Source organism: Coregonus lavaretus (assembly GCF_964263955.1).
Source record: "Coregonus lavaretus genome assembly, chromosome: 17".
Classification (NCBI taxonomy): domain Eukaryota; kingdom Metazoa; phylum Chordata; class Actinopteri; order Salmoniformes; family Salmonidae; genus Coregonus; species Coregonus lavaretus.
The window spans coordinates 2,931,253-2,955,452 of NC_140004.1; positions in this window are offsets into that span (position 1 = coordinate 2,931,253).

Consider the following 24,200-nt stretch of genomic DNA (forward strand, 5'->3'; position numbering starts at 1 on the left):
GTCTGCTTGCACAGATAGATTTACAATTCATTGTGTGCCTTGTTGCACTCCATAAAGTTTTTGGAGAAGCAACATTTCTATCAGATATGCTACAGTCTTCCTCACTTGACCTGTCAAAGGCTGTTGATTTAGTTGAAGCCTTAGTTCAAACTTTGAATGTCAACCGGGATGAGTCATTTTTTGATGACCTATGGAATGAAGTGTTGAACACAGCTGAGCAATGTGATACTGCAATACAGCCACCTGCAAAACGACCAAAAAAGCTAAGCTCTCAATTTAATGGAGACTGTGTACTCAACACAGTAGGTCAGAGGTCAGATTCAGAAATAGATAAAGACAGTTTTCGTACAACCTTTTTCTACCCTGTCTTAGATTAGATGCTCAATGAGCTTACAGTGGCTTGCGGAAGTATTCACTCCCCTTGGCATTTTTCCTATTTTGTTGCCTTACAACTTGGAAACAAAATTGATTTTTATTTGGATTTCATGTAATGGACATACACAAAATAATCCAAATTGGTGAACTGAAATGAAAAAAATAACTTGTTTCAAAAAATTTGAAAAACAAAATAACGGAAAAGCTAACTTGGTACAGTATTCTTCCGTGAAAACCGTCCAGGGCACCTAGTCATATGACGCCACAGCCAACTAGCATGCCGGGCTCCAACAACACGGTTTAGCACCAATACTCGGCCACAACAAACCACCAGTGTGTCAACACGCCAAGCAGATCATTCGTGTCCGTGTCTAACGTTGTGGGTTAGTCCCGACAGCATGAGCGAGTCCGTCGTCAACTTATTCAGCCAGTTAGTTAGCTAGAATAGTTAGCATACTAGCTAGCCATTGCTTTCTGCCAATGAAGAAACCCGTCCTCCCACGGCACGAACACACAGAGAGAGCCAAGCTAACGTTAACTAGTCACACATGTCCCGAATTCCCTTGAATGACTCTGGCTACCAGTATGTAAAAACAAAACACAAATGTAGGTTATAACTTACCCCTAGCAGCTACTGTTAGCTAGCCAAGTGCAAAGCTAGCCACTGAATCGATTCAGCCAATTCGCGTCTGTTCGCTAGGTCGTTCCAGCTATTGTTTAGTAGCTATCCAGGTAGCAACAAGCTAGCTACATTTCGAGCACAGTAGGTACTTACTACCTAATGTTAACGCTTCAGACAATGAGGTTAGCTGAATGGTAGGCATTATTGTATGTAATTATTGTAGGCAGCTAGCTGGCGTAATTACAGGTACTCTCAAGCGTGAAACAACTATCCACAGTTGCTAATAGTTACCAGTAGCTACCCGCTAGCTAGTCCAGGTAGTGGGTTAGCTAGCCTCGTGCTTCACCGGGCTCAGCCGAATACAATACCTAAAATAATTACATACAATAACCTATGATAACTACCTACAATACCTAACTACAATCTAAATACATAGTTTAAGCTTTACTCGACCCCATATAAGCCATATAAGCCAAGCTTACCTCCCGCCAGAGAGAGACACAACCTCACCCGACGACGATGACAACCGCTAGTGCTCTATATAGACAGTTAGCCCATGCCTCGTTTCTGTTTAGGGTCTGACTACCAAGCAAACAATGATACAATGATCATCATTTGTGTCTTCTCCGGACAAGGTGTTTTCCGGATGCCCCAAACAATTGGAAAGGGGATTCATCAGAGAAAATGACTTTACCCCAGTCCTCAGCAGTCCAATCCCTGTACCTTTTGCAGAATATCAGTCTGTCCCTGATGTTTTTCCTGGAGAGAAGTGGCTTCTTTGATGCCCTTCTTGACACCAGGCCATCCTCCAAATGTCTTTGCCTCACTGTGCGTGCAGATGCACTCACACCTGCCTGCTGCCATTCCTGAGCAAGCTCTGCACTGGTGGTGCCCTGATCCCGCAGCTGAATCAACTTTAGGAGACGGTCCTGGCAATTGCTGGACTTTCTTGGGTGCCCTGATGCCTTCTTCACAACAATTGAACCTCTCTCCTTGAAGTTCTTGATGATCCGATAAATGGTTGATTTAGGTGCAATCTTACTAGCAGCAATATCCTTGCCTGTGAAGCCCTTTTTGTGCAAAGCAATGATGACGGCACGTGTTTGCTTGCAGGTAACCATGGTTAACAGAGGAAGAACAATGACAGTCTCCCGAGTGGCGCAGTGGTCTAAGGCACTGCATTGCTGTGCCACTAGAGATCCTGGTTTGAATCCAGGCTCTGTCGTAGTTGGCCGCGACAGGGAGACCCATGGGGCAGCGCACAATTGGCCCAGGGTAGGGGAGGGAATGGCCGGCAGGGATGTAGCTCAGTTGGTAGAGCGTGGCGTTTGCAACGCCAGGGCTGTGGGTTCGATTCCCACGGGGGCCCAGTATGAATAAAATAAATAAAATGAAATGTATGCACTAACTGTAAGTCGCTCTGGATAAGAGCGTCTGCTAAATGACTTAAATGTAATTTCAAGCACAACCCTCCTTTTAAAATGTCTTGTTATTCTAACTCAATCAGCATGACAGAGTGATCTCCAGCCTTGTCCTCGTCAACACTCTCACCTGTGTTAACGAGAGAATCACTGACATGATGGCAGCTGGTCCTTTTCTGGCAGGGCTGAAATGCAGTGGAAATGTTTTTTGGGGATTAAGTTCATTTTCATGGCAAAGAGGAACTTCATTCATCTGATCACTCTTCATGACATTCCGCAGTATATGCAAATTGCCATCATCAAAACTGAGGCAGCAGACTTTGTGAAAATTAGTATTTGTGTCATTCTCAAAACTTTTGACCATGACTGTATAGTGTATGTGGATTATGTGTTAAATGTTATATATTCTGTCTGTATAGTCTGGTTGTTGTTGTCAGCACCATATCACCAGGTCAAATTTCTGGTACGTTCTGATTCTGATATTACCATACTTTCTGCAGTGTTTGAATGCTCTATATACAGGATGTCGTTTTCTTAGGGATTGACCAGGGAGGGCTTGACCTTGAGAGTGTAACGGGATGAATACAATCTGTGTCTCAGGGCCAAGAATATAGGAGTGGACCAGGCACAGTCATCAAAATAACATGGCACAGAATACTTAGATACCCTGTGGCACGATATGGGAAAGAACTGAAACAGCAGTAACTGTAAATCTCATATGTATTACATATTTTCTGTAGTGTCCTCACTAACATCACATAAACACACACACACACATGCGCAGGCACACAAAGACACACACACACACAAACACACACATACAGTACACACAAATACAGTCTCACTATAAGAAGTTAAAGGTTCAGTGGTCTTATTGATTGTCTATTATGTTCCCATTATTATTAACATCCAGAGATTAGTTCTTCCTCTAGTAAATAAATATGTCCAATGAATCGGATGTCTTTGTCTTTACACATTACCAGCTAAGGCATATCCTCTCACAAATAACTGAACTTAGTCTCATTTTTTATTTTATTTTTTACCATGAGTTCATCAACGGGTCAACTCATCCAAATCTCTGACTCAATTCCCAATATATTTCACTTTGCTGTTCCACTAATTGCTACATAAAAACGTTGACTGTTTCCAATCTTCGGCACCAGCGGGAGCTGTGTTGTGTTGTGTTGGAGAGACACAGGGAACTCTGCAGGGTAGGCCGAGGCTTCAGTCCAGGAAGTGTCATTAACCTCTTAAGGATCGGACCCTTTTTTTCAATTTCTGCCTAAAATGACATACCCAAATCTAACTGCCTGTAGCTCAGGACCTGAAGCAAGGATATGCATATTCTTGATACCATTTGAAAGGAAACACTTTGAAGTTTGTGGAAATGTGACATTCATGTAGGCTAATATAACACATTAGATCTGGTAAAAGATAATACAAACAAAAAAGATGCGTTTTCTATTAATTTTTTTGTTCCATCATCTTTGAAATGCAAGAGAAAGGCCACAATATAATTTGCAGTTTAGGCGCAATTTAGATTTTGGCCACTAGATGGCAGCAGCGTGTGTGCAAAGTTTAAGATTGATTACATTTATATTTTAGTCATTTAGCAGACGCTCTTATCCAGAGCGACTTACAGTTAGTGAGTGCATACATTATTTTTTTTATTTTTCATACTGGCTCCCCGTGGGAATCGAACCCACAACCATGGCGTTTGCAACGCTTGCAAACACCGTTGCAAACGCCATGCTCTACCAACTGAGCTACATCACTGCTGGCCATTCCTTTCCCTACCCTGGACGACGCTGGGCCAATTGTGCGCCGCCCCATGGGTCTCCCGGTCGCGGCCGGCTACGACAGAGCCTGGATTCGAGCCAGGATCTCTAGTGGCACAGCTAGCACTGCGATGCAGTGCCTTAGACCACTGCGCCACTCGGGAGACCCATGGGGCGGCGGTGAAGCATTGCAATACTGGACTATTTTGTATCAAGTCTGTCCAAATGTGCCGAATTGGTCAATTGATACATTTTCAAGTACATAACTATAGAGAACATACAAAAATGATATGGTAATACAAAATGTAAGTTTACACACTCCCAGGAATGTCATAGATGATGGCTCATTAGTTTATACACTAACTTTCACACATCTAGATGGCCGGGCGGGGTGGGTGTGGAGCCAGAGACAGCAGGGGACAGCCTACATTTGAATATAAACATTGATTTTATCAAACAAAACTATGCTACATTTTATCTCTGGGACCCTTAGGATGACAAATCAGAGCAAGATTACTGAATGTAAGTACATTATTTACCTTCAGAGGTGAATGTATCAAACCAGATGCCATGATACGTTTTTTTGTTGTTGTGAACTCTCCTCGAACAATAGCATGGTATTCTTTTCACTGTAATAGCTACCCTAAATTGGACAGTGCAGTTAGATTAACAATAATTTAAGCTTTCTGCCCATATAAGACACATCTATGTCCTGGAAAGTTTGCTGTTACTTACAACAGTCATGCTAATCACATTAGCGCACATTAGCTCAACCGTCCCGTATACGGGACACCGATCCCCTAGAGGTTAACAGGCATGAACAGTATGAGCCCCATACGGAGTGACTTACCACCTCCACCACTGGTTGTGTACCAAAATGGAATAGGGTGCCATTTGGGACGCATCCACTGTCTGGTTTTGCTTAGCACATTATTACCCCTAGCTCCATTCTGAAGGGGAGAGTGACAAAACAGACTGGCCAACATCTGCGTTAATCTCAGAGCAGTCACAACATCCACGCCTGATAGCTACTGTCTGCAGAGTGATGACACATCAATTCCCATACTTCACCAGGATATAGATTTGAATTTGAGATTCAGTTGAACCGATTTAACAGCAGAGACGTGATAAGAAATCAGGATTCCGATTGTCTGTGAGTAGTGACAACATTTTACATTTGTATACAGAAGACAGGTTTCAAGTTTTATTGTCACGTGCCCAAGTGCAGTGAAAAACCTTTCTTGCAAGCTCTTTCCCAAAAATGCAGTAATCAATATCAGTAGTACTATAAAGTAAAGTAGAACAAAAACACATCAGAAATAGAAATAAGAAGAACAAAATAAAGTAAGTAATCTATATACAGGGTCAGTTCCAGGGTCAGTGCCAATATCATATTTACATGTGCAGGGATACTGGAGTGGTAGGGGTAGATACAGTATGTATAGGGGTAAGGTGACTAGGCATCAGGATATAAACAGAGTAGCAGTAGTGTATATGATGACTGTATGTGAGTGTTTGTACGTGTGTGTAGAGTCAGTGTGAATGTGTGTGCGTGCTATGTGTGTGTGAGCAAATTAAGTGTGTGAGTGTGTAGAGTCCTATGTGTGTGCATAGAGTCAGTGCAAAAAATAAAATGGTCAATGCAGATAGTCTGTGTAGCCATTTTGTTAACTATTTAGCAGTCTTATTGCTTGGGGATAGAAGCTGTTCAGGAGCCTGTTGCTCCGGTACCGCTTGCCGTGCGGAAGCAGAGAGAACAGTCAATGGCTTGGGTGGCTGGAGTCTTTAACAATTTTCCAGGCCTTCCTTTCACACCGCCTGATATAGAGGTCCTGGATGGCAGGGAGCTCGGCCCCAGTGATGAACTGGGCTGTCCGCACCAACATCTGTAGTGCCATGCGATCAAGGGCGGTGCAGATGCCATACCAAGCAGTGATGCAGCCAGTCAAGATGCTCTCAATGGTGCAGCTGTACAACTTTTTGAGGATTTGAGGGCTTATACCAAATCTTTTCAATCTACTGAGGGAGAAGAGGCGCCGTCGCTTCTTCTTCACGATTTTGTGCATGTGTGTGGACCATTTTAAGTCCTTAGTGATTTAGAGACTGTTAGGTTCTGAACAAACTAAAAACTAAAAGGAACGGCTAGGGAAAAGCTCAAACCAAGTTTATTTATTTACTGGGTCATACAGCTGCAAAGACAAAGACATGTTTACACAAGCACTTATATGTATACCCTCCTACTAGGCAGAGTCATCTCCTTGCACATCTAGACAGCCAAAACATCTCTGTTTCTATGTCAGGAATTTAATTGGTTCCTCTCACTGGTGTAGTCATGGCCCTTTCTCATGCTAGAACCTTTGTGTGCGTGGAAGTATATGTGTGTGTAATAGGACTGTTCCTTCTCACTTCGTCTGACCTGACCTCGAGCCGAATTCCTCACTCCTCCCTAATCCACGGCTGTCCTACCTTATCAGTGACTGAAACCAGACTGTTAACCTTTTGCCTCCCTCCTTAACAAAACATGTTTTACAGAATGTAAACTTTCTGCCTACCCCCCTTGTCTCACTCAGTAACTTTCCATACACCTAGTTCTTATCCACCCTCCATTGACCCCAAAATATACATTCCTTATATATGTAAAGTCCTCAATAAGTTCTGGTATGGTAACATGAATAAGTATATTTCAAGCTAGAATCCGACAACACCAAGGAACTTTAGGCTCTCGACCCCCTCCACTACAGCCCCGTCAATGTGGATGGTGGCATGGCGTGTTCGCCCCCTCCCCCCATTTCCTGTAGTCCACGACAAGCTCCTTGGCCTTGCTGACGTTGAGGGAGAGGTTGTTGTCCTGGCACCACACTACCTTGTCACTGACTTCCTCCCTGTAGGCTGTCTCATTGTCACCGGTGATCAGGCCTACCACTGTCGTGTCTTTAGCAAACTTGATGACGGTGTTGTAGTCATGCGTGGCAATGCAGTCGTGGGTGAACAGGGAGTACAGGAGGGGACTAAGCACACACCCCTGTGGGGTGTGTGCTTAGTCCCCCTCGCGCCGCACTCCAGAAAGATTTGTTTACATATCATCAATAATCTAATAGAGTCTTTAGAATGGAAGGACGAGGAATGCATCAATAATGCCCCAGTGATTGGTGAAAACAACTATATCACTGAATGAAAGAGTGCAGTGCACTGAAAGAGAGTGGGATCCTCAGCTGTTGGAGGTAATAATGAAATCCACTTGACCATTTTAAATTGCTCTGTGCTTCGAAGCAGTTAATGCAAAGCCTTTTTCTCTCCATCATCACCCTCCAGAGTGAGAGACAGAGATTAAAGAAGAACACAGAGCACCAAACATAGCATAGAAGAGCACAGCTAGTGCTGCCTCTGCCAGCCTCCCACAGTACAATATTTGGCTCTCGTGAAGATTTTCAAGTGAATATAAAACATTCTGCCTCTACCATTTTGTCTCTGCTTTTATTTTTCTTCTTCTGTATACCACAACACCTGCTTTTAGCGGGTGGCAGGACATGTTTGGTCTCCTAACCTAGCCAAGTGGTTAAGCTGCAGCAGCAGGCACCAGAAAGGACCCCAGCCGAGGGACAGAGATATTAGTGTAATGAAATGTGTACAGGTATGTAATTAACATAATAAGAGGGCATATCTCCCGAGGGGAATGGGATAAGTGGAGGGAGCAGCCAAGTGATAAACCAAGAGATGGGTAGTAGTGGGGAGGTTGGAAGGGGTTTGAATGGAAGACCAGGAAAGTGGATGTATATGGAAAATAAATATATTTCAATGTATTTAACATCCCTTAAAATGAATTTCAAATACATGTAGATACATTTTCATCTTTGCTAAAATGCATTTAACACCTTCAAATGTTTTCCAAATACATGTAATGACTGACAATATTCCAGAAATGCATGGCTATGACATCTAGTGGCCAAAGTGGTTCCTAATTCGGTTTCTTAAAGTACTCTTAATGTATTATTGATCAATGGAGATCATTTTTTGGGCCACCAAGGACAAAACTTTGGTAGTGATATCATTTAAATTGTGATGGTGAGTAAAAAAAAAAAGTATTTTGGATTTCACAATATTTTTACATTCTGTCATAAAGAGCACATGTTCAACTTCATAAACTAGTTTTACCATCCCAAGGGGTAAAATAAATAAGACTATAGCCTCTCTTCAGCTTAATTACCGTAAACCTTAAAATAAATGCTTAAATAGCCACCTGCCCCTTATAATAGCCGGGCATCGACACACATTTCAACAAATAAACGCCTGTTTAAAAAAAAACCTGGGTCTAAATGAATTGTTTGAGTGAACTTCAGTGAGTACCGTAAAGATTGTGCAAAATAAGATAAAGGAGAGCAATATCATTGCCATGGATGAGACATCAGTGTGGTTTGACATGGTCGGTTCAACAGCTCAACTACGGTGGATACAAGAATGGTGCTGAAGCGCGAAATCGGTGGTGTATGATAGGCAGACTACTCTCTGCAAGTCTGATCTGCGATGGATTTGTTAGTATAATGTTTAACCTGTACCCCTGCACATTGACTCGGTACCGGTAACCATTAGCCTTGTTATTGTTATTTTATTGTGTTATTCTTTTTCCTTTAGTTTAGCAAAAAAATTTTAAACTGCATTGATGGTTAAGGGCTCGTAAGTAAGCATTTCACGGTAAGGTCTACACCTGCTGTATTCGGTGCATATGACAAATACAGTTTGATTTGATTTGATTAGTTTGGTTTGAGCTCCTGTGTAGCTCAGTTGGTAGAGCATGGTGCTTGCAACGCCAGGGTTGTCGGTTCGATTCCCACGGGGGGCATACATTTTTCATACTGCCCCCCCGTGGGAATCGAACCGACAACCCTGGCGTTGCAAGCACCATGCTCTACCAACTGAGCTACACAGGAGCTCAAACCAAACGAATCAAATCAAATCAAACTGTATTTGTCATATGCACCGAATACAGCAGGTGTAGACCTTACCGTGAAATGCTTACTTACGAGCCCTTAACCATCAATGCAGTTTAAAAAAAAATTGGATAAGAGCGTCTGCTAAATGACTAAAATGTTTTATTTATACTGGTCATACTGTCCACAATAAACAGTGTGGGAGTCTTTTCAAAATGTTATTGAGCAAAAGCTGTTTGCATTAAGGAAATAGACGCCTGGCTGAAATAGAAGCATGTGCTCAGTGATTGAAGCAAATAAATGCCCGGGCTATTAATTGAAGTTTTACGGTAAATAAGGGCATAAAAAGATCGGCAACTAGTTGTTTTTTGTTTGATTTTCATTGTCATTGTTTTAAACAAATATACATCGTACAATGCTCCACACTATCTCAAAGAATAGGTCTAAGTATTGTGCTTCCAATTAATAGGACTCTACAGTGGATGGTTTGCATTCTTAACCAAGTGGGAAGTGGGAATTTGCCACGTCTTGGAACCGTCCTCCAACTGGTAATTATTAGTTAAATGGAAGCTTGTTGTGTGCAACAGGGAGGGGCAATTGAATGCAAGATTCACAACAATATATATATATATATATATAAGTGGGGGAAAAAACTATTTAGTAAACCACCAATTGTACAAGTTCTCCCACTTAAAAAGATGAGAGAGGCCTGTAATTTTCATCATAGGTACACGTCAACTATGACAGACAAATTGAGAGAAGAAAAATCCAGAAAATCACATTGTAGGATTTTTTATGAATTTATTTGCAAATTATGGTGGAAAATAAGTATTTGGTCACCTACAAACAAGCAAGATTTCTGGCTCTCACAGACCTGTAACTTCTTCTTTAAGAGGCTCCTCTGTCCTCCACTCGTTACCTGTATTAATGGCACCTGTTTGAACTTGTTATCAGTATAAAAGACACCTGTCCACAACCTCAAACAGTCACACTCCAAACTCCACTATGGCCAAGACTAAAGAGCTGTCAAAGGACACCAGAAACAAAATTGTAGACCTGCACCACAAGACTGAATCTGCAGTAGGTAAGCAGCTTGGTTTGAAGAAATCAACTGTGGGAGCAATTATTAGGAAATGGAAGACATACAAGACCACTGATAATCTCCCTCGATCTGGGGCTCCACGCAAGATCTCACCCCGTGGGGTCAAAATGATCACAAGAACGGTGAGCAAAAATCCCAGAACCACACGGGGGGACCTAGTGAATGACCTGCAGAGAGCTGGGACCAAAGTAACAAAGCCTACCCTCAGTAACACACTACGCCGCCAGGGACTCAAATCCTGCAGTGCCAGACGTGTCCCCCTGCTTAAGCCAGTACATGTCCAGGCCCGTCTGAAGTTTTCTAGAGTGCATTTGGATGATCCAGAAGAGGATTGGGAGAATGTCATATGGTCAGATGAAACCAAAATAGAACTTTTTGGTAAAAACTCAACTCGTCGTGTTTGGAGGACAAAGAATGCTGAGTTGCATCCAAAGAACACCATACCTACTGTGAAGCATGGGGGTGGAAACATCATGCTTTGGGGCTGTTTTTCTGCAAAGGGACCAGGACGACTGATCCGTGTAAAGGAAAGAATTAATGGGGACATATATTGTGAGATTTTGAGTGAAAACCTCCTTCCATCAGCAAGGGCATTGAAGATGAAACGTGGCTGGGTTTTTCAGCATGACAATGATCCCAAACACACCGCCCGGGCAACGGAGTGGTCCTGGAGTGGCCTAGCCAGTCTCCAGATCTCAACCCTATAGAAAATCTTTGGAGGGAGTTGAAAGTCCGTGTTGCCCAGCGACAGCCCCATAACATCACTGCTCTAGAGGAGATCTGCATAGAGGAATGGGCTAAAATACCAGCAACAGTGTGTGAAAACCTTGTGAAGACTTACAGAAAACGTTTGACCTGTGTCATTGCCAACAAAGGGTATATAACAAAGTATTGAGAAACTTTTGTTATTGACCAAATACTTATTTTCCACCATAATTTGTAAATAAATTAATTAAAAATCCTACAATTTGATTTTCTGGAGAAAAAAATTCTCATTTTGTCTGTCACAGTTGACGTACCTATGATGAAAATTACAGGCCTCTCTCATCTTTTTAAGTGGGAGAACCTGCACAATTGGTGGCTGACTAAATACTTTTTTCCCCACTGTATTGTTAAAACATTTCTAGTCTGTCTATCTATGGGTAACAGGGTTGACATGTGATGCTCGACCCGCTATGTTTTTCACCACAAAACACCAGAAAATGGCCAAAAAGAGTAGAACCAGCTCATCTACTTTTATACTATGATTAGACTATTAGATGTTGATTTTGAAATAGATATTAGTTTCACCATATTAAAATGAGAGTTCCGTTCCAGTAACAGGGTTGACCTTAAAATGAGGGACAGACGTAAATGAATCACTAATCACATGAAATAAATAATAATCTTCAGAAATAACTTTGTCAAAGCAATGAAATAACTAGGGATTTACAATGATGGTGAAAACTTGGGAGTATATTTTTAGATTAGTGGGTGCACGGAGGGACGTCAAAATGCAGAATTTTGGCATTTTAGCAAGTCTTTATCCATGTCTTTATTCGGCGGCAGCCTATTAGAAGACTTGGAGGTGTGGCTTGTTTGGGGCGTAGCTTTAGCTTTACTGCTTTTTGGCCGCCGGATTATCATGCCAATTAATATGTTATGTTGTGTTCTGCAATTGCAGATTAAGCTTCTACACTGCCAGGCTTTAAGAGATTCTCCAGTGCTGTTGTATACTTTTAGCCAGTAGTTCTGAAAGTGGTCCCTGAAAATGTTGTACTACGTCACATATGCAGATATGTGCACCATGTCATTGCTCTCTCGCTCTGGTGTTTGTGTGTGTGTGTGTGTGTGTGTGTGTGCGCGTGCGTGTGCGCATTTATCTATGGAAAAAAAAATGTATGCACTGGATAAGAGCGTCTGCTAAATGACTAAACATTTACAAAAAAATTTAACTGTACTTGTAGGGACCAGAAGTCCCCACAAGAATAGTAAACAAACAAACATTTGACCTGGGGACATTTTGTTGGTCACCACAGGGTCAAAAGCTATTTCTAGGGGGTTTAGGGTTATGGTTAGAATTAGTGTTAGGGTCAGAATTAGGTTTAGGGTTAGGAGCTAGGGTTAGTTTTAGGGTTAGGAGCTAGGGTTAGTTTTATGTTTAGGGTTAGGGTTAAGGTTAGGTTTTCGGGTTAGGGTTATTTCGTTGGTCGGTGGAGCAAGCAGGCAGGCAGCAGAGAGAAGCTATGAACAGCAGACCAAAACGCGACTGTGGGCTTTGTCCCAAGCAGAACATTGGGCGGATAGACCAACATTTAAAAGTCGCCCACCAACATAAGTCTGGTACTATCAAATGGAGGCACGCTATGCTTGTGAGCCGGCTCTTGGCTGACAGACAGCAGCCCGGACCAGAGCAGCCAATGCAGCGGAACGATGGTGGTGGAACGTGGCTGGAGCCCAGGGAGAGCACTGGGACTTTGCTGGGGGGCAAAAGTGAGCGTTCGGCGGAGCAGCTGGAGGACGAGAGTTAGCGGTCAACGGAGCAGCTGGGGGACAAGAGTGAGCGGTAGGAATAGAAGCCAACCAGTCAGAGCGGTGGTGGAACACGGCCGGAGCCGAGGGAGCAAGACTGCATTGGGAGAACTTCGCCGGGCAGCGAGAAAGATCAGGTTGACACGGTTTTATCCACTACTGAAGCTCCAGGGCCTAACAGGAAGCGAGGTGAAAAATATGACATTTTGACAGAAAATGAAGGGTTTCTCCTGGGTAAAAACCCTTCAGCAAAACGCTTTGACAATACTCGCTCCAGCTTATCCCAAGTGCGGGAATTCCTCCAAATAATGTCAGAGGGCAATGCCGATGAAGGACTGTTCCACGGCTAATTACAGGTGTGTGTCTGAATGGTATAGCCAGTGTAAAGACCGCTGTTTGGCACCTATCGGGCTGATTTTAGAAGATTTCTCTGGTATCTTCTGGAGTTCCGACCGAAAACTCTGCGGGCCAAAGCAGGCGGAATTGGAAAGATTCTACTCTGCTTGGCAAAGATGGATCGGGTATCGCAGCAAGCCCTGGCAACGCACAGAGCACAATATAGTAGGCGCTGTAGAGACGAGGTGCTCAGCGCTGAGGAGTTGGGGCGGTTCATCGATCTGAGTTCCCACGCTATTCCATCGGTTCCCAAATGACTGGAAGTCCGAGCAACCTGCTCTGACAGACGTAGGTTTGCGGCTCTCGTAGCCAGCCGGTTAGCAATATTTAATGGGACGAGGCGATCCCCACTGACCATGTTTAGTGAAAGGGAATTTATGGCCAGATATTTGATGAGTTTGGCATTGGAAGTCATGTGACGTTCGGAACACTTCGACGAAGCATTGTAACAATGAACTTTAATCAAGATTCTGTTAAAGACCGCGGAACTGTCGCTGATCACATGAGTCACTCTCTTCTAAGCAATCTCAATTCTATCACTTCCATCGTCTACCTCATAACACCAGGCCCATGTGTGTGACTGACAATGGGGTGAGTGTAGTGGAGGAGAGGTCAGCAGTGTTTGGGGGGCCTGCAGGTCAGGGAGTCCCCAGGGAGATTCCCCATGTGTGTGACTGACAATAGAGTGAGTGTAGTAGGAGAGAGGTCAGCAGTTAGTGGGTGCCTGGAGGTCAAGGAGGCCCCAGGGTAGAAGGGCCATGTGTGTGACTGACAATGGGGTGAGTGTAGTGGTCAGCAATTAGTGGGGGCCTGGAGGTCAGCGAAGCCCCATGGAGAAAGCCGATGTGTGAGACTGACAATGGGGTGAGTGTAGTGGGGGAGAGATCAGCAGATATTGGGAACCTGGGCCTGGAGGTCAGGGAGGCCCCAGATTAAAGGCCCATGTGTGTGACTGACAATGGGGTGAGTGTAGTGTGGGAGAGGTCAGCAATTAGTGGGGGCCTGGGCCTGGAGATCAGGGAGTCCCCAGGGAGAAGGCCCATGTGTGTGACTGACAATGGGGTGAGTGTAGTGATAGAGAGGTCAGCATTTAGTGGGGGCCTAGAGATCAGGGAGGCCCCAGGTTGAAGGCCCATGTGTGTGACTGACAATGGGGTGAGTGTAGTGGGGGAGAGGTCAGCAGATATTGGGGGGCCTGGAGGTCAGGGAGGCCCCAGATTAAAGGCCCATGTGTGTGACTGACAATGGGGTGAGTGTAGTGTGGGAGAGGTCAGCAATTAGTGGGGGCCTGGAGGTCAGGGAAGCCCCATGGAGAAAGCCGATGTGTGAGACTGACAATGGGGTGAGTGTATTGGGGGAGAGGCCCCAGATTAAAGGCCCATGTGTGTGATTGACAATGGGGTGAGTGTATTGGGGGAGAGGTCAGCAGTTAGTGGGGGCCTGGGCCTGGAGATCAGGGAGTCCCCAGGGAGAAGGCTCATGTGTGTGACTGACAATGGGGTGAGTGTAGTGGTAGAGAGGTCAGCATTTAGTGGGGGCCTCGAGGTCAGGGAGGCCCCAGAGAGAAGGCCCATCTGTGTGACTGACAGTGGGGTGAGTGTAGTCGGGGAGATGTCAGTAGTTAGTGGGGGCCTGGGCCTGGAGGTCAGGGAGGCCCCAGGGAGAAGGCCCATCTGTGTGACTGACAGTGGGGTGAGTGTAGTGGGGAAGAAGTCAGCAGTTAGTGGGTGGCCTTGGAGGTAAGAGAAACCATAAGTTTATGGACAAAATGAATGGCAACTTATTGCCATTGGACAAACCAAATATACAAAAGCAAATACCACCAAATTGGGCGGCAGATCGTCCAAAACATATTCCAAATGGGATATGGCAAATGGACGGTGTAATAAATAAAAAATCCTATAGACGGTGTGTGCGCTCCACTGTTAGAAATCATATTGCAAAAGGACAGCAAGTCACGTATGAAGGGTGAAATGTCAAATTATAAGTTTTCGAATTGTTTGTCATTATCCATTACTAAAGAGCCGTATGGATATAGTTTCGTCTTATTTTATTCGATTTTGTCAATAAGGCCCATGTTATGTTCATTTCAGGCATATGATACTCCAAATGGGCAAAATGTCCACTTGTCACATATGACCATAGGAAGTCGGGTTCCAAACCCAAAAGTCACAGAACCATGTCCAAATGGCATATATCATGTCCAAATGGCATATGTAAGTATTGACAGTACTAAATCAGGATGTTATATCCATTTGCCACATATGATAATAGGAAGTCATTTCCAAACCCAAAAGTCAGTGAACCAGTGAAATGGCCTATATAATGTCCAGATGGCCTTTATAATGACCATATGCTATTTATCAGTATGTTAAGTCCCGAATCAGCCTAGAAGGTCTATTTGTCATGTTTGATCATAGGAAGTCATAATTTCTCATTGGTGTTGATTTCGGCCTGCCCATTTCGTGACGGTAAATCCCTATTCAAATATAATAGACTGGCAATATATTATATGTGTAATGGATACTGTCCATGAGCAATATATTGGCAATGGGCATTTACTCATAGTGTATCCAATCCCTCACTCTTAGGTGTACATTTTAGAATTTCCATTTCGTAATGGGAAGTCCTTATTCATTGACAATGGACAATGTCCAACTGCAGCCGAGCCTGTTAACACTGGCAATACATCACATGTGTAAAAGACACTGTCCAATTGCAATATATTACAATGGGCATTTACCATCACAAATTGAACATGGTGTTACATTGCTGAAATGCCCAATTGTCTTGCTCGTTGAACTCAGGACCGCCTAGCAGTGATAGTGGTTACTCTCCCTCGCTCGTTGGTGTTGATTTCAGCCTGTCCATTTGGTTATGGTAAATCACTGCTTATATATATTGGAAAGGGACAGTGTTCGTTGGCCATATGATATATTGCCAGTGCCAACATATGCAGTGTGAAATGTTGGCACTGGCAATATATCATATGTCCAATGGACACTGTCCATTACCAATATGTTACAATGGGAATTTACCATCACAAATTGGACATGCAGTTAAAGGGCTTAAACTAATAAAGTCCACTACTGAGACACTATACAGTACACTGTATCTGTGCTGTCCTTGTACTGTTTATGGTGATTCTGAGCAATGACATATGTCCAATTAACAGCGTAATTTATTGCCAGTGGACAAAATGTCCATTAGCAATGTACAGTATGAGTCAAACAGACATAGTGTTTCCTCCTCCTTCACTCTTAGGTGTTAATTTCAGCCTGCCCATTTCGTGATGGTAAATCCCTATTCAAATATATTGGCAATGGACAGTGTCCAATTGCAATATACAGTGAGGTTAAAAAGTATTTGATCCCCTGCTGATTTTGTACGTTTGCCCACTTACAAAGACATGATCAGTCTATAATTTTAATGGTAGGGTTATTTGAACAGTGAGAGACAGAATAACAACAAAAAAATCCAGAAGAACGCATGTCAAAAATGTTATTAATTGATTTGCATTTTAATTAGGGAAATAAGTATTTGACCCCTCTGCAACTGAGGAACTTGTGCAATCACAAGTGAGAAAGAACTGAAGGCAGGAATATCAGGTATAATTGCATCAGACCTCAGAGTTATAACAAAGCCTGTAGGAGACGATACCTATGCAGTCAATGAATAGTTGTCTTTTTATAATTTCACGGTATCGGGACACTAAACCTCCACATTCCTCATTCTTTCCCTCCCCCCTAGCGTTGGGTGAACCTCGAGACCATGCAGGAGCTCCAGAAACCTCCTCCAGCTCAGCAACCGTGTGAGAAACCCATGTAACAACCCACATACATACAAACCGTTTTACACCAAGTACATTACAATGACAGAATTTGACAGCGGTTTCATTTAGTTTTTGCACTGCAGAATTCTTTGCCCCTCATAGTAACAATTATATTTTTTGTGATTTATCTGTTGGAATACATCTCTAGATTAACAGGAATGGCCCTGATGGACCAAGACCCCTGCTGCTGGACCTCTCTAAAGACCCTTCTGAAGCCTCCACTATCAAGCAACTACGGGGAGACCTCCCTGCCTGCCTCCCAGTCCCAACCCCAAAACTGATGCAATTACTTTCTCCATGTACCAGGCCACACACACAGACTGATGACAGGAACATATACATGGACAGCTCTATGGCTGGCTGGCATAGTGTAGGAATGGGATGAAATGAGCATGCTGTGCAGAGGGCCTACAGTGCCAGACCATTTTCATAGGTTTACTTTGCTTTGTAAACATGGCCTTACTTTTGAGAGTACATTACTTAATTAAAGGCCCACCGTCATCACGTTATCACCCGGTTCAATTTGCCAAGCAGCTCCTCCTAAAAGGCTCTTCACAAAAAGTGACATCACACATCCCAACTTGCCAACGAATCATTGGTTTAGAAGACAAAATAAGAGTGACAACGTGATTCTAGCCTATTGAAACAACACAGAGCAGACCATCCCCCTCCCCAAACGCCTTGCTTCACACCTGAACCTCATTTTGATTTAGATTATGGTCAGTGGTGTACATGTGACGTCATTTGAATGGGGTGATCATGTGATCACAGTGGGCCTTTAAACAGTTAGTTCAGATTAAATCTATAGAGGTCTTTACACAGCTAGATCCATTGATCTCCACCTATGCTGCTACGTCTTACCCGGACCACCTGTCAGCTCTATTAAAATATATTGTTGGCCTCTTTACCCTCCTCTAATCATCCAATCCCTGTGTTCATGGGGTTCTACCTCTAGGGATGTATATTATGTCTGGGCTGACACACACATATTTTATTTCTTGTTAGGTGACAAGTGACACAAGGTTCTGGATCATAGGTGTTTTTGATCTGGTTATATTCTGAGTTTCTGTTTTAGCCAGTGGTCTGCGACCCCCAGGACGCACCTCTTTTGTTATTTCATTTGTAACGAAACCCAACACTTACCTCTTTTTCTCACTTCTCTTTTCGGGTTGAGTTGATCCAGATCCAATACTAATGATGATGATGCTTGTTCAGTAGAACATTTCTAAAAAAACGCTGTCCCTGCTACCACAACTGTTTATCTACAACTAGCTACCAGCTGACTACTCTGCTGTTTACATTCTAGCTCTCTCACGCAAGCTCAAGCGTTCTCCCTCATGCCCAAGCTCTTTCTCTCATATCTATGCACTCTCCCACTCTCTCACAACCATAGATTGTGTATATATATAAACAACACAATAATCGGGGGGAAGCTGGGGTCATGGACGACTCGCTGATTACCACTTTAAATATGTAATTGCGTTCATTTGTCCAGAGGTAGCTATGTGTTTTATATCCCAGTTGAAAACTCCTCTGGAATATCGGTACCATAACCTAATAATTTCACGCTTCTGTCTTATTTCAGTGGACATCCCATGTATAGCAAGGCTTGGAGTAAGTTCTCATTTACCTGCATAGACCTGGCACAAGTCATTGGTGTTAACTGTTGTTTTGAGGGTGACATTTCAACTGTAGAATTATGTCTATGATAACCAATTTTCTATATAGACAAACGTTGTCTAAAATGAGTAAAATTTTGCCTTTGAAACTTTATATCCAGAAAAAAACAAATATGCAAACAAACTAATGTGAAATTATTATTTATTCAAGCACACTTTCAGATGTATAAATCAAATCGGACATTTTGCCATTTAAACTTTGTTGTGCTGGGAGAAAGTGCAGCGATGACACTGTTGGGAGAGAAATAAACTAACAACCTTTAGAATCTTTGATATGACACAGTCCCGTGTAGCTCAGTTGGTAGAGCATGGCGCTTGCAATGCCAGGGTTGTGGGTTAGATTCCCACGGGGGGCCATCATGAAAATGTATGCACTCACTAACTGTAAGTCGCTCTGGATAACAGTGTCTGCTAAATGACGTAAATGTGTGCCCAGTAGGAAGGTTTTTGATGTCTTGAACACCTGGCAGGTGTTTGTGTGTGGAGAATGCAAACTGAGGGAGAGGTTGTGTTTGGTTCACAGAAAGTGACGATGCCATACTAATGTCATGCCGTAACACTAGTATGTCATCATGCCAAACGCTTTGAGAATCCTAGCGCCCAGGGTGGAACCCAGTGTACTGTGAATGGGGATCAGCGAAACACAGCAACTGGGGATGACAACTCAGTTTCCTGCACCAAGGGCACCATGCTACCACATCACAAACGGTGTGTAGGCAGCATGCCGGTACTCCCGGGCGTCATCTCCAGGCTCTGCTGCATCAGCCACTGCCAACACGTCAACCCTATACCGCCTGTGCAAACGTAAATATCCGTTGTCTAGGCAGTAATGGGTGAAATGTGGCAGCTGGCTTACACAGAGGTCTGGTCCCTGACCGCAACACTTCCTCTCTGTCTGTAGGCATCTCCCTGCAGTTGCCACAGGTGGTGGCTCACCATTCCGCTGCCGGTAAATCTCTAGGACATTAAAAAAAAAAAAACCTGGCTCTCGCTGAAACATCAGCCTCACAACCTCCCTGTTATCTGCATCATCCAGCTCCCTGATGAGGAATTCCTGAATGAACAGATGCACACATAGCCTATTATCAGTGAGGCAGAATGTGATATTTCTCTCCACACCCCACTAAAAGATATTTCTCATATGTATGGTCAAGGTCTACGATTCATTGAAAGCCAAATCAAACACTACATTCTATTGCAAATTGATGAAACTAGCTCATGTTTCTATTGAAAGTAGTATGTGTGGAGAAATACCCGAAACCTAAATGTATTCAGCCACCAATTATTCTGTTCATTAACTATTCAAGAAATAATACATTATTTTTGTTAAATCTATAGGCATTTTCAACATAATACAAACCTCTGTGGTAGCCATTCTATCACGTCTGTCTCTCTGTCTCTCTGCTGCCTGCCTCTGCCTGTCCATCCTCTGCCCCATGCTCTCCCATGAGGCCTGCCTCTTGCCCTGCTAATCGGACTGCCATCATCAACATTGTCCAACGCAACCTGCGCACACAATAAATGACGTTAGCTAGATGTTAGATGTCCTTTTATATGAAATACTTTCTTACATACAGTTGAAGTCGGAAGTTTACATTCATTTAGGTTGGAGTCATTAAAACTTGTTTTTCAACCAATCCACAAATTTCTTATTAACAAACTATAGTTTTGGCAAGTCAGTTAGGACATCTACTTTGTGCATGACACAAGTAATTTTTCCAACAATTGTTTACAGACAGATTATTTCACTTATAATTCACTATCACAATTCCAGTGGGTCAGAAGTTTACATACACTAAGTTGACTGTGCCTTTAAACAGCTTGGAAAATTCCAGAAAATTATGTCATGGCTTTAAAAGTTTCTGATAGGCTAATTGACATCATTGGAGTCAATTTGAGGTGTACCTGTGGATGTATTTCAAGGCCTACCTTCAAACTCAGTGCCTCTTTGCTTGACATCATGGGAAAATCAAAAGAAATCAGTCAAGAATTCAGAAAAATCATTGTAGACCTCCACAAGTCTGGTTCATCCTTGGGAGCAATTTCCAAACACCTGAAGGTACCACGTTCATCTGTACAAACAATAGTACGCAAGTATAAACACCATGGGACCACGCAGCCATCATACCGCTCAGAAAGGAGACGCGTTCTGTCTCCTAGAGATGAACGTACTTTGGTGCGAAAAGTGCAAATCAATCCCAGAACAACAGCAAAGGACCTTGTGAAGATGCTGGAGGAAACAGGTACAAAAGTATCTATATCCACAGTAAAACGAGTCCTATATTGACATAACCTGAAAGGCTGCTCAGCAAGGAAGAAGCCACTGCTCCAAAACCGCCATAAAAAAGCTAGACTACAGTTTGCAACTGCACATGTGGACAAAGATCATACTTTTTGGAGAAATGTCCTCTGGTCTGATGAAACAAATGGCTTAAGGCAAAATGGTTCAAATCCAGGCTCTATAGTAACCGGCCGCGACCGGGAGACCCATGGGGCGGCGCACAATTGGCCCAGGGCAGGAGAGGGAATGGCCGGCAGGCATGTAGCTCAGTTGGTAGAGCATGGAGTTTGCAACGCCAGGGTTGTGGGTTCGATTCCCACGTGGGGGTATGAAAAAAAGAGAGTTATTTGAAAATAGCCTAAATGTTTTTGTAATACGCCAAGCTGCCACGACGTGGGAGAAAAATAGGGATATCTCCTTTAAACCAATATCGTCCACTAGTGAGACAATATACAGTACACGTACACTCTATCTGTACTGTCCTTGGGCTGTTTATGATGATTCTGAGCAATGACATATGCACTGTCCAATTAACAGCATAATTTATTGCCAGTGGACAAAATATTCATTAGCAATATACAGTATGAGTCAAACAGACATATTGTTTCCTCTCCTTCAATCTTAGGTGTTAATTTCAGCCTGCCCGTTTCATGATGGTAAATCCCTATTCAAATATATTGGCAATGGACATTGTCCAATTGCAGTATAAAATATTGGCACTGGCAATATATCATATGGCCAATGGACACTGTCCATTAACAATATATTGGCAATATACATTTACTCACAGTGTATCCTATCCCTCACTCTGAGGTGTTAATTTAAGCATGTCTATTTCGTAATGGAAAATCCTCATTCATATACAGTGGGGAAAAAAAGTATTTAGTCAGCCACCAATTGTGCAAGTTCTCCCACTTAAAAAGAAGAGAGAGGCCTGTAATTTTCATCATAGGTACACGTCAACTAGACAGACAAATTGAGGGGAAAAAAATCCAGAAAATCACATTGTAGGATTTTTAATTAATTAATTTGCAAATTATGGTGGAAAATAACTATTTGGTCATCTACAAACAAGCAAGATTTCTGGCTCTCACAGACCTGTAACTTCTTCTTTAAGAGGCTCCTCTGTCCTCCACTCATTACCTGTATTAATGGCACCTGTTTGAACTTGTTATCAGTATAAAAGACACCTGTCCACAACCTCAAACAGTCACACTCCAAACTCCACTATGGCCAAGACCAAAGAGCTGTCAAAGGACACCAGAAACAAAATTGTAGACCTGCACCAGGCTGGGAAGACTGAATCTGCAATAGGTAAGCAGCTTGGTTTGAAGAAATCAACTGTGGGAGCAATTATTAGGAAATGGAAGACATACAAGACCACTGATAATCTCCCTCGATCTGGGGCTCCACGCAAGATCTCACCCCGTGGGGTCAAAATTATCACAAGAACGGTGAGCAAAAATCCCAGAACCACACGGGGGGACCTAGTGAATGACCTGCAGAGAGCTGGGACCAAAGTAACAAAGCCTACCATCAGTAACACACTACGCCGCCAGGGACTCAAATCCTGCAGTGCCAGACATGTTCCCCTGCTTAAGCCAGTACATGTCCAGGCCCGTCTGAAGTTTGCTAGAGTGCATTTGGATGATCCAGAAGAGGATTGGGAGAATGTCATATGGTCAGATGAAACCAAAATATAACTTTTTGGTAAAAACTCAACTCGTCGTGTTTGGAGGACAAAGAATGTTGAGTTGCATCCAAAGAACACCATACCTACTGTGAATCATGGGGGTGGAAACATCATGCTTTGGGGCTGTTTTTCTGCAAAGGGACCAGGACGACTGATCTGTGTAAAGGAAAGAATGAATGGGGCCATGTATCGTGAGATTTTGAATGAAAACCTCCTTCCATCAGCAAGGGCATTGAAGATGAAACGTGGCTGGGTCTTTCAGCATGACAACGATCCCAAACACACCGCCCGGGCAATGAAGGAGTGGCTTCGTAAGAAGCATTTCAAGATCCTGGAGTGGCCTAGCCAGTCTCCAGATCTCAACCCCATAGAAAATCTTTGGAGGGAGTTGAAAGTCCATGTTGCCCAGCGACAGCCCAAATCATCACTGCTTTAGAGGAGATCTGCATGGAGGAATGGACCAAAATACCAGCAACAGTGTGTGAAAACCTTGTGAAGACTTACAGAAAATGTTTGACCTGTGTCATTGCCAACAAAGGGTATATAACAATGTATTGAGAAACTTTTGTTATTGACCAAATACTTATTTTCCACCATAATTTGCAAATAAATTCATTAAAAATCCTACAATGTGATTTTCTGGATTTTTTTTCCTCATTTTGTCTGTCATTGTTGACGTGTACCTATGATGAAATTTACAGGCCTCTCTCATCTTTTTAAGTGGGAGAACTTGCACAATTGGTGGCTGACTAAATACATTTTTTCCCCACTGTATATTGGCAATGGACACTGTCCAATTGCATCATGAAATGTTGGCACATTCAATATATCATATGGCCAATGGACACTGTCCATTAGCAATATATTACAATGGGCATTTATCTTCATGAATTGAACATGCTGTTACATTGCTGAAATGCCCAATTGTCTGGCTCATTGAACCTGTGATGGCCTAGCAGTGATAGTGTTTTCTCTCCCTTGCTTGTTGGTGTTGATTTCAGCCTGTCCATTTGCTGATGGTAAATCACTGCTTACATTTATTTGAAATGGACAGTGTCCATTGGCCATTTGATATATTGCAAGCGCCAACATTTCAGTGTCCATTGGCCATATGATATATTGCCAATGCCATCATATGCGGTATGAAATGTTGGCACTGAAATGTTGACCGAGTTTTGAAATCAGTGGAATTAGAATATGATAGCTAAGGAGATGGAGAACATTCTGGCGTTTGATTGCAAATATGCAGAGTGAGTCAAAAAGAGAACACACAGAAGGCTATTGTATAAAACACCTGTCTCTGGATTACATCTTCAAACCGTGACAGAGCGGGAGAAGCGTCCATCCATGTATATGGGTAAGATAGTCTAGCTAGCTACATTCTCAGATATTACACATTTCTAATTTTTTCAGAAAGTCGTTTTCATTTCAAGTTAAAGCGTACTGTTAGCTATTTAGCTAACATTAGCTGGCTGGATCGCTAGTTTAGTAGTAGTAGTAGTAGTAGTAATATTATTCGTATCTCAGAGCCATTTGCATTGCTAGTTATAGCCTAATGTTAGCTAGCTAACATTGAACCTGGTTG